General features: G+C 40.6%; 1 long non-coding RNA gene across 1 annotated transcript; it reads left to right on the top strand.

Annotated features, from left to right (window-relative positions):
* Positions 1-900: 900 nt before the first annotated feature.
* On the top strand, positions 901-10,856 carry LOC126749796 (uncharacterized). The gene is made up of 3 exons (XR_007665369.1): positions 901-959; positions 8,639-8,846; positions 10,675-10,856. It is a non-coding gene; the product is annotated as an uncharacterized LOC126749796 (long non-coding RNA).
* The last annotated feature ends 1,248 nt before the right edge of the window (positions 10,857-12,104 follow it).

Here is a 12,104-nt window from a genome sequence, read left to right as displayed (position 1 = left end):
GAGCTATCGGGAAAATTCCAACGGTTTTGTCTTAGTTTCGTCATTCTGAATCCAACGAGACCATCCGCAAGGTCGTAGCTCTTACGATAGCCGAGATATGGCATTTTTGATGCCCATTTTTGACCTCAAAAACGGACGTCGAAAACGACTTTTTCAGGATTTTCAAAGTGCTCTTATTCCCTTAGTTCTGCTCGGATCCTGTTATAACCCGGTGTTTTCGTGATCTAGGTGATCCAAATAAGACGCTGGTATACTTAGTTTGATTTCGAAAAAAATCAATTTTTGGTGAAAAAATTTGATACGGGGGGGTATACCCGAAAAATGAAAAAACCCAAACTTTGAAGGTCGATATCTCGGCTTCTATGGGAGCTATCGGGAAAATTCCAACGGTTTTGTCTTAGTTTCGTCATTCTGAATCCAACGAGACCATCCGCAAGGTCGTAGCTCTTACGATAGCCGAGATATGGCATTTTTGATGCCCATTTTTGGCCTCAAAAACGGACGTCGAAAACGACTTTTTCAGAATTTTCAAAGTGCTCTCATTCCCTTAGTTCTGCTCGGATCCTGTTATAACCCGGTGTTTTCGTAATCTAGGTGATCCAAATAAGACGCTGGTATACTTAGTTTGATTTCGAAAAAAATCAATTTTTGGTGAAAAATTCGATACGGGGGGGTATACCCGAAAAATGAAAAAACCCAAACTTTGAAGGTCGATATCTCGGCTTCTATGGGAGCTATCGAAAAAATTCCAACGGGTTTGTCTTAGTTTCGTCATTCTGAATCCAACGAGACCATCCGCAAGCTCGTAGCTCTTACGATAGCCGAGATATGGCATTTTTGATGCCCATTTTTGGCCTCAAAAACGGACGTCGAAAACGACTTTTTCAGGATTTTCAAAGTGCTCTCATTCCCTTACTTCTGCTCGGATCCTGTTATAACCCGGTGTTTTCGTAATCTAGGTGATCCAAATAAGACGCTGGTATACTTAGTTTGATTTCGAAAAAAAACAATTTTTGGTGAAAAAATTTGATACGGGGGGGTATACCAGAAAAATGAAAAAATCCAAACTTTGAAGGTCGATATCTCGGCTTCTATGGGAGCTATCGGGAAAATTCTAACGGTTTTGTCTTAGTTTCGTCATTCTAAATCCAACGAGACCATCCGCAAGGTCGTAGCTCTTACGATAGCCGAGATATGGCATTTTTGATACCCATTTTTTGCCTCAAAAACGGACGTCGAAAACGACTTTTTCAGGATTTTCAAAGTGCTCTCATTCCCTTAGTTCTGCTCGGATCCTGTTAAAACCCGGTGTTTTCGTAATCTAGGTGATTTAAATAAGACGCTGGTATACTTAGTTTGATTTCGAAAAAAAACAATTTTTGGTGAAAAAATTTGATACGGGGGGGTATACCAGAAAAATGAAAAAATCCAAACTTTGAAGGTCGATATCTCGGCTTCTATGGGAGCTATCGGGAAAATTCTAACGGTTTTGTCTTAGTTTCGTCATTCTAAATCCAACGAGACCATCCGCAAGGTCGTAGCTCTTACGATAGCCGAGATATGGCATTTTTGATACCCATTTTTTGCCTCAAAAACGGACGTCGAAAACGACTTTTTCAGGATTTTCAAAGTGCTCTCATTCCCTTAGTTCTGCTCGGATCCTGTTAAAACCCGGTGTTTTCGTAATCTAGGTAATTTAAATAAGACGCTGGTATACTTAGTTTGATTTCGAAAAAAATCAATTTTTGGTGAAAAATTCGATACGGGGGGGTATACCCGAAAAATGAAAAAACCCAAACTTTGAAGGTCGATATCTCGGCTTCTATGGGAGCTATCGGGAAAATTCCAACGGTTTTGTCTTAGTTTCGTCATTCTGAATCCAACGAGACCATCCGCAAGGTCGTAGCTCTTACGATAGCCGAGATATGGCATTTTTGATGCCCATTTTTGACCTCAAAAACGGACGTCGAAAACGACTTTTTCAGGATTTTCAAAGTGCTCTTATTCCCTTAGTTCTGCTCGGATCCTGTTATAACCCGGTGTTTTCGTGATCTAGGTGATCCAAATAAGACGCTGGTATACTTAGTTTGATTTCGAAAAAAATCAATTTTTGGTGAAAAAATTTGATACGGGGGGGTATACCCGAAAAATGAAAAAACCCAAACTTTGAAGGTCGATATCTCGGCTTCTATGGGAGCTATCGGGAAAATTCCAACGGTTTTGTCTTAGTTTCGTCATTCTGAATCCAACGAGACCATCCGCAAGGTCGTAGCTCTTACGATAGCCGAGATATGGCATTTTTGATGCCCATTTTTGGCCTCAAAAACGGACGTCGAAAACGACTTTTTCAGAATTTTCAAAGTGCTCTCATTCCCTTAGTTCTGCTCGGATCCTGTTATAACCCGGTGTTTTCGTAATCTAGGTGATCCAAATAAGACGCTGGTATACTTAGTTTGATTTCGAAAAAAATCAATTTTTGGTGAAAAATTCGATACGGGGGGGTATACCCGAAAAATGAAAAAACCCAAACTTTGAAGGTCGATATCTCGGCTTCTATGGGAGCTATCGAAAAAATTCCAACGGGTTTGTCTTAGTTTCGTCATTCTGAATCCAACGAGACCATCCGCAAGGTCGTAGCTCTTACGATAGCCGAGATATGGCATTTTTGATGCCCATTTTTGGCCTCAAAAACGGACGTCGAAAACGACTTTTTCAGAATTTTCAAAGTGCTCTCATTCCCTTAGTTCTGCTCGGATCCTGTTATAACCCGGTGTTTTCGTAATCTAGGTGATCCAAATAAGACGCTGGTATACTTAGTTTGATTTCGAAAAAAATCAATTTTTGGTGAAAAATTCGATACGGGGGGGTATACCCGAAAAATGAAAAAACCCAAACTTTGAAGGTCGATATCTCGGCTTCTATGGGAGCTATCGAAAAAATTCCAACGGGTTTGTCTTAGTTTCGTCATTCTGAATCCAACGAGACCATCCGCAAGCTCGTAGCTCTTACGATAGCCGAGATATGGCATTTTTGATGCCCATTTTTGGCCTCAAAAACGGACGTCGAAAACGACTTTTTCAGGATTTTCAAAGTGCTCTCATTCCCTTACTTCTGCTCGGATCCTGTTATAACCCGGTGTTTTTGTAATCTAGGTGATCCAAATAAGACGCTGGTATACTTAGTTTGATTTCGAAAAAAAACAATTTTTGGTGAAAAAATTTGATACGGGGGGGTATACCAGAAAAATGAAAAAATCCAAACTTTGAAGGTCGATATCTCGGCTTCTATGGGAGCTATCGGGAAAATTCTAACGGTTTTGTCTTAGTTTCGTCATTCTAAATCCAACGAGACCATCCGCAAGGTCGTAGCTCTTACGATAGCCGAGATATGGCATTTTTGATACCCATTTTTTGCCTCAAAAACGGACGTCGAAAACGACTTTTTCAGGATTTTCAAAGTGCTCTCATTCCCTTAGTTCTGCTCGGATCCTGTTAAAACCCGGTGTTTTCGTAATCTAGGTGATTTAAATAAGACGCTGGTATACTTAGTTTGATTTCGAAAAAAAACAATTTTTGGTGAAAAAATTTGATACGGGGGGGTATACCAGAAAAATGAAAAAATCCAAACTTTGAAGGTCGATATCTCGGCTTCTATGGGAGCTATCGGGAAAATTCTAACGGTTTTGTCTTAGTTTCGTCATTCTAAATCCAACGAGACCATCCGCAAGGTCGTAGCTCTTACGATAGCCGAGATATGGCATTTTTGATACCCATTTTTTGCCTCAAAAACGGACGTCGAAAACGACTTTTTCAGGATTTTCAAAGTGCTCTCATTCCCTTAGTTCTGCTCGGATCCTGTTAAAACCCGGTGTTTTCGTAATCTAGGTAATTTAAATAAGACGCTGGTATACTTAGTTTGATTTCGAAAAAAATCAATTTTTGGTGAAAAATTCGATACGGGGGGGTATACCCGAAAAATGAAAAAACCCAAACTTTGAAGGTCGATATCTCGGCTTCTATGGGAGCTATCGGGAAAATTCCAACGGTTTTGTATTAATTTCGTCATTCTGAATCCAACGAGACCATCCGCAAGGTCGTAGCTCTTACGATAGCCGAGATATGGCATTTTTGATGCCCATTTTTGGCCTCAAAAACGGACGTCGAAAACGACTTTTTCAGGATTTTCAAAGTGTTCTCATTCCCTTAGTTCTGCTCGGATCCTGTTATAACCCGGTGTTTTCGTAATCTAGGTGATCCAAATAAGACGCTGGTATACTTAGTTTGATTTCGAAAAAAATCAATTTTTGGTGAAAAAATTTGATACGGGGGGGTATACCCGAAAAATGAAAAAACCCAAACTTTGAAGGTCGATATCTCGGCTTCTATGGGAGCTATCGGGAAAATTCCAACGGTTTTGTATTAATTTCGTCATTCTGAATCCAACGAGACCATCCGCAAGGTCGTAGCTCTTACGATAGCCGAGATATGGCATTTTTGATGCCCATTTTTGTCCTCAAAAACGGACGTCGAAAACGACTTTTTCAGGATTTTCAAAGTGCTCTCATTCCCTTAGTTCTGCTTGGATCCTGTTATAACCCGGTGTTTTCGTAATCTAGGTGATCCAAATAAGACGCTGGTATACTTAGTTTGATTTCGAAAAAAATCAATTTTTGGTGAAAAAATTTGATACGGGGGGGTATACTCGAAAAATGAAAAAACCCAAACTTTGAAGGTCGATATCTCGGCTTCTATGGGAGCTATCGGGAAAATTCCAACGGTTTTGTATTAATTTCGTCATTCTGAATCCAACGAGACCATCCGCAAGGTCGTAGCTCTTACGATAGCCGAGATATGGCATTTTTGATGCCCATTTTTGTCCTCAAAAACGGACGTCGAAAACGACTTTTTCAGAATTTTCAAAGTGCTCTCATTCCCTTAGTTCTGCTCGGATCCTGTTATAACCCGGTGTTTTCGTAATCTAGGTGATCCAAATAAGACGCTGGTATACTTAGTTTGATTTCGAAAAAAATCAATTTTTGGTGAAAAATTCGATACGGGGGGGTATACCCGAAAAATGAAAAAACCCAAACTTTGAAGGTCGATATCTCGGCTTCTATGGGAGCTATCGAAAAAATTCCAACGGGTTTATCTTAGTTTCGTCATTCTGAATCCAACGAGACCATCCGCAAGCTCGTAGCTCTTACGATAGCCGAGATATGGCATTTTTGATGCCCATTTTTGGCCTCAAAAACGGACGTCGAAAACGACTTTTTCAGGATTTTCAAAGTGCTCTCATTCCCTTAGTTCTGCTCGGATCCTGTTATAACCCGGTGTTTTCGTAATCTAGGTGATCCAAATAAGACGCTGGTATACTTAGTTTGATTTCGAAAAAAAACAATTTTTGGTGAAAAAATTTGATACGGGGGGGTATACCAGAAAAATGAAAAAATCCAAACTTTGAAGGTCGATATCTCGGCTTCTATGGGAGCTATCGGGAAAATTCTAACGGTTTTGTCTTAGTTTCGTCATTCTAAATCCAACGAGACCATCCGCAAGGTCGTAGCTCTTACGATAGCCGAGATATGGCATTTTTGATACCCATTTTTTGCCTCAAAAACGGACGTCGAAAACGACTTTTTCAGGATTTTCAAAGTGCTCTCATTCCCTTAGTTCTGCTCGGATTCTGTTAAAACCCGGTGTTTTCGTAATCTAGGTGATTTAAATAAGACGCTGGTATACTTAGTTTGATTTCGAAAAAAAACAATTTTTGGTGAAAAAATTTGATACGGGGGGGTATACCAGAAAAATGAAAAAATCCAAACTTTGAAGGTCGATATCTCGGCTTCTATGGGAGCTATCGGGAAAATTCTAACGGTTTTGTCTTAGTTTCGTCATTCTAAATCCAACGAGACCATCCGCAAGGTCGTAGCTCTTACGATAGCCGAGATATGGCATTTTTGATACCCATTTTTTGCCTCAAAAACGGACGTCGAAAACGACTTTTTCAGGATTTTCAAAGTGCTCTCATTCCCTTAGTTCTGCTCGGATTCTGTTAAAACCCGGTGTTTTCGTAATCTAGGTGATTTAAATAAGACGCTGGTATACTTAGTTTGATTTCGAAAAAAATCAATTTTTGGTGAAAAATTCGATACGGGGGGGTATACCCGAAAAATGAAAAAACCCAAACTTTGAAGGTCGATATCTCGGCTTCTATGGGAGCTATCGGGAAAATTCCAACGGTTTTGTCTTAGTTTCGTCATTCTGAATCCAACGAGACCATCCGCAAGGTCGTAGCTCTTACGATAGCCGAGATATGGCATTTTTGATGCCCATTTTTGACCTCAAAAACGGATGTCGAAAACGACTTTTTCAGGATTTTCAAAGTGCTCTTATTCCCTTAGTTCTGCTCGGATCCTGTTATAACCCGGTGTTTTCGTGATCTAGGTGATCCAAATAAGACGCTGGTATACTTAATTTGATTTCGAAAAAAATCAATTTTTGGTGAAAAAATTTGATACGGGGGGGTATACCCGAAAAATGAAAAAACCCAAACTTTGAAGGTCGATATCTCGGCTTCTATGGGAGCTATCGGGAAAATTCCAACGGTTTTGTCTTAGTTTCGTCATTCTGAATCCAACGAGACCATCCGCAAGGTCGTAGCTCTTACGATAGCCGAGATATGGCATTTTTGATGCCCATTTTTGGCCTCAAAAACGGACGTCGAAAACGACTTTTTCAGAATTTTCAAAGTGCTCTCATTCCCTTAGTTCTGCTCGGATCCTGTTATAACCCGGTGTTTTCGTAATCTAGGTAATCCAAATAAGACGCTGGTATACTTAGTTTGATTTCGAAAAAAATCAATTTTTGGTGAAAAATTCGATACGGGGGGGTATACCCGAAAAATGAAAAAACCCAAACTTTGAAGGTCGATATCTCGGCTTCTATGGGAGCTATCGAAAAAATTCCAACGGGTTTGTCTTAGTTTCGTCATTCTGAATCCAACGAGACCATCCGCAAGCTCGTAGCTCTTACGATAGCCGAGATATGGCATTTTTGATGCCCATTTTTGGCCTCAAAAACGGACGTCGAAAACGACTTTTTCAGGATTTTCAAAGTGCTCTCATTCCCTTAGTTCTGCTCGGATCCTGTTAAAACCCGGTGTTTTCGTAATCTAGGTGATCCAAATAAGACGCTGGTATACTTAGTTTGATTTCGAAAAAAATCAATTTTTGGTGAAAAAATTTGATACGGGGGGGTATAACCGAAAAATGAAAAAACCCAAACTTTGAAGGTCGATATCTCGGCTTCTATGGGAGCTATCGGGAAAATTCCAACGGTTTTGTCTTAGTTTCGTCATTCTGAATCCAACGAGACCATCCGCAAGGTCGTAGCTCTTACGATAGCCGAGATATGGCATTTTTGATGCCCATTTTTGTCCTCAAAAACGGACGGCGAAAACGACTTTTTCAGGATTTTCAAAGTGCTCTCATTCCCTTAGTTCTGCTCGGATCCTGTTATAACCCGGTGTTTTCGTAATCTAGGTGATCCAAATAAGACGCTGGTATACTTAGTTTGATTTCGAAAAAAATCAATTTTTGGTGAAAAAATTTGATACGGGGGGGTATACCCGAAAAATGAAAAAACCCAAACTTTGAAGGTCGATATCTCGGCTTCTATGGGAGCTATCGGGAAAATTCCAACGGTTTTGTCTTAGTTTCGTCATTCTGAATCCAACGAGACTATCCGCAAGGTCGTAGCTCTTACGATAGCCGAGATATGGCATTTTTGATGCCCATTTTTGGCCTCAAAAACGGACGTCGAAAACGACTTTTTCAGGATTTTCAAAGTGCTCTCATTCCCTTAGTTCTGCTCGGATCCTGTTATAACCCGGTGTTTTCGTAATCTAGGTGATCCAAATAAGACGCTGGTATACTTAGTTTGATTTCGAAAAAAATCAATTTTTGGTGAAAAAATTTGATACGGGGGGGTATACCCGAAAAATGAAAAAACCCAAACTTTGAAGGTCGATATCTCGGCTTCTATGGGAGCTATCGGGAAAATTCCAACGGTTTTGTATTAATTTCGTCATTCTGAATCCAACGAGACCATCCGCAAGGTCGTAGCTCTTACGATAGCCGAGATATGGCATTTTTGATGCCCATTTTTGTCCTCAAAAACGGACGTCGAAAACGACTTTTTCAGGATTTTCAAAGTGCTCTCATTCTCTTAGTTCTGCTTGGATCCTGTTATAACCCGGTGTTTTCGTAATCTAGGTGATCCAAATAAGACGCTGGTATACTTAGTTTGATTTCGAAAAAAATCAATTTTTGGTGAAAAAATTTGATACGGGGGGGTATACTCGAAAAATGAAAAAACCCAAACTTTGAAGGTCGATATCTCGGCTTCTATGGGAGCTATCGGGAAAATTCCAACGGTTTTGTATTAATTTCGTCATTCTGAATCCAACGAGACCATCCGCAAGGTCGTAGCTCTTACGATAGCCGAGATATGGCATTTTTGATGCCCATTTTTGTCCTCAAAAACGGACGTCGAAAACGACTTTTTCAGGATTTTCAAAGTGCTCTCATTCCCTTAGTTCTGCTCGGATCCTGTTATAACCCGGTGTTTTCGTAATCTAGGTGATCCAAATAAGACGCTGGTATACTTAGTTTGATTTCGAAAAAAATCAATTTTTGGTGAAAAATTCGATACGGGGGGGTATACCCGAAAAATGAAAAAACCCAAACTTTGAAGGTCGATATCTCGGCTTCTATGGGAGCTATCGGGAAAATTCCAACGGTTTTGTCTTAGTTTCGTCATTCTGAATCCAACGAGACTATCCGCAAGGTCGTAGCTCTTACGATAGCCGAGATATGGCATTTTTGATGCCCATTTTTGTCCTCAAAAACGGACGTCGAAAACGACTTTTTCAGGATTTTCAAAGTGCTCTCATTCCCTTAGTTCTGCTCGGATCCTGTTATAACCCGGTGTTTTCGTAATCTAGGTGATCCAAATAAGACGCTGGTATACTTAGTTTGATTTCGAAAAAAATCAATTTTTGGTGAAAAATTCGATACGGGGGGGTATACCCGAAAAATGAAAAAACCCAAACTTTGAAGGTCGATATCTCGGCTTCTATGGGAGCTATCGGGAAAATTCCAACGGTTTTGTCTTAGTTTCGTCATTCTGAATCCAACGAGACTATCCGCAAGGTCGTAGCTCTTACGATAGCCGAGATATGGCATTTTTGATGCCCATTTTTGGCCTCAAAAACGGACGTCGAAAACGACTTTTTCAGGATTTTCAAAGTGCTCTCATTCCCTTAGTTCTGCTCGGATCCTGTTATAACCCGGTGTTTTCGTAATCTAGGTGATCCAAATAAGACGCTGGTATACTTAGTTTGATTTCGAAAAAAATCAATTTTTGGTGAAAAAATTTGATACGGGGGGGTATACCCGAAAAATGAAAAAACCCAAACTTTGAAGGTCGATATCTCGGCTTCTATGGGAGCTATCGGGAAAATTCCAACGGTTTTGTATTAATTTCGTCATTCTGAATCCAACGAGACCATCCGCAAGGTCGTAGCTCTTACGATAGCCGAGATATGGCATTTTTGATGCCCATTTTTGTCCTCAAAAACGGACGTCGAAAACGACTTTTTCAGGATTTTCAAAGTGCTCTCATTCCCTTAGTTCTGCTTGGATCCTGTTATAACCCGGTGTTTTCGTAATCTAGGTGATCCAAATAAGACGCTGGTATACTTAGTTTGATTTCGAAAAAAATCAATTTTTGGTGAAAAAATTTGATACGGGGGGGTATACTCGAAAAATGAAAAAACCCAAACTTTGAAGGTCGATATCTCGGCTTCTATGGGAGCTATCGGGAAAATTCCAACGGTTTTGTATTAATTTCGTCATTCTGAATCCAACGAGACCATCCGCAAGGTCGTAGCTCTTACGATAGCCGAGATATGGCATTTTTGATGCCCATTTTTGTCCTCAAAAACGGACGTCGAAAACGACTTTTTCAGGATTTTCAAAGTGCTCTCATTCCCTTAGTTCTGCTCGGATCCTGTTATAACCCGGTGTTTTCGTAATCTAGGTGATCCAAATAAGACGCTGGTATACTTAGTTTGATTTCGAAAAAAATCAATTTTTGGTGAAAAATTCGATACGGGGGGGTATACCCGAAAAATGAAAAAACCCAAACTTTGAAGGTCGATATCTCGGCTTCTATGGGAGCTATCGGGAAAATTCCAACGGTTTTGTCTTAGTTTCGTCATTCTGAATCCAACGAGACTATCCGCAAGGTCGTAGCTCTTACGATAGCCGAGATATGGCATTTTTGATGCCCATTTTTGGCCTCAAAAACGGACGTCGAAAACGACTTTTTCAGGATTTTCAAAGTGCTCTCATTCCCTTAGTTCTGCTCGGATCCTGTTATAACCCGGTGTTTTCGTAATCTAGGTAATCCAAATAAAACGCTGGTATACTTAGTTTGATTTCGAAAAAAATCAATTTTTGGTGAAAAAATTTGATACGGGGGGGTATACCCGAAAAATGAAAAAACCCAAACTTTGAAGGTCGATATCTCGGCTTCTATGGGAGCTATCGGGAAAATTCCAACGGTTTTGTCTTAGTTTCGTCATTCTGAATCCAACGAGACCATCCGCAAGGTCGTAGCTCTTACGATAGCCGAGATATGGCATTTTTGATGCCCATTTTTGGCCTCAAAAACGGACGTCGAAAACGACTTTTTCAGGATTTTCAAAGTGCTCTCATTCCCTTAGTTCTGCTCGGATCCTGTTATAACCCGGTGTTTTCGTAATCTAGGTGATCCAAATAAGACGCTGGTATACTTAGTTTGATTTCGAAAAAAATCAATTTTTGGTGAAAAAATTTGATACGGGGGGTTATACCCAGGGTTGGGTTGGGTTGGGTTGGGTTGGGTTGGGTTGGGTTGGGTTGGGTTGGGTTGGGTTGGGTTGGGTTGGGTTGGGTTGGGTTGGGTTGGGTTAACTCCGCCTTCAGTGTGCTGGCTGAACATAGTAGGTCAGTGCGCTGGTGCCGGTCCCAAGCCCGGATAAAGGAGGAGGGACCCCAAGGCCAAGGTCTTTCGCGCTGAGGGTCTGTATGACACAGGGGTTAAAATGTGTCGCGAGCGATCACGCCATCGGGTCAGGGGACCGATTGGCGAAAAAAGCCCCCTCCCAGCGTTAGACCATGAGAAGTAGTGGTCCAGCGAGGCTCTAACGCCTGGAGTACTATACCTCGCAGGGCTTGATTCCAGCCCGAAACCTTACGGCTCAAAAGGAATCAGTCTATGAATGTCGACTCAAAGACACGCCTCGGATGAAAAACCCTCGGGGAATGAGGCTACCCCCGAGGGCGGCTGCCCGACCTCAAAAAAAACTAAAACTGCTACGGACATGGACCTGGAAAAACAAAACCTGATGAAAAAAGAGGATGCTCTAGAGTGGAACATAGAGCAGGTTTTTAAAAGAAGAGACTCAATTGAAAGATCCCCGCCTGCATCGCGCAAGTTTGTCCTCCCGTCAGACAACGCAAATTCAATCGATATAACACGCTTTTTTGAGAAAATCCAAGATAAACGTAAACTAGGAGATGTATCATTTGGAGATCAGACAAAGGAATCTAAAAGGGAGCGTAGTGAAGAACCCGTCACTTTGTTAAATAAACTAAGGGACAATATTCAGGGTCTATCCAAAGAAATAAACGAATTAGTAAGTTTTGGTGCAACAAATCAGAACGTACATAAGGCTGTAAAATCTCTGGCTACAAATATCAAGCTGCTAGTAGACAAGACACGCATAGATGTAAATAGATTAGAGGCAGAATGCAACAAAAAAGAAGCGGACAATTTGATTTTGGTAAAAGAACTACAAGCTCAAATCCGCATTAAAGAATCTGAAAATGAAGAAATAAAACGGACAAACATAATGCTGAAAAAAGAAAACGATAACTTAGAAACACAACTAAAAGAACACACAGAACTTACAACAAAGATCGAAAGGGTAATTGAGGGTCTAGAGGGATATGAAATAGAAGATTATCAGAGTTGCGAAAACATAATAAAAAAAAGATG

Source organism: Anthonomus grandis, unplaced genomic scaffold (assembly GCF_022605725.1).
Source record: "Anthonomus grandis grandis unplaced genomic scaffold, icAntGran1.3 ctg00000780.1, whole genome shotgun sequence".
NCBI classification, from domain to species: Eukaryota; Metazoa; Arthropoda; class Insecta; order Coleoptera; family Curculionidae; genus Anthonomus; species Anthonomus grandis.
Note: the sequence above shows the minus strand (reverse complement) of the source record. Positions and strands in the feature narration are given on the sequence as shown.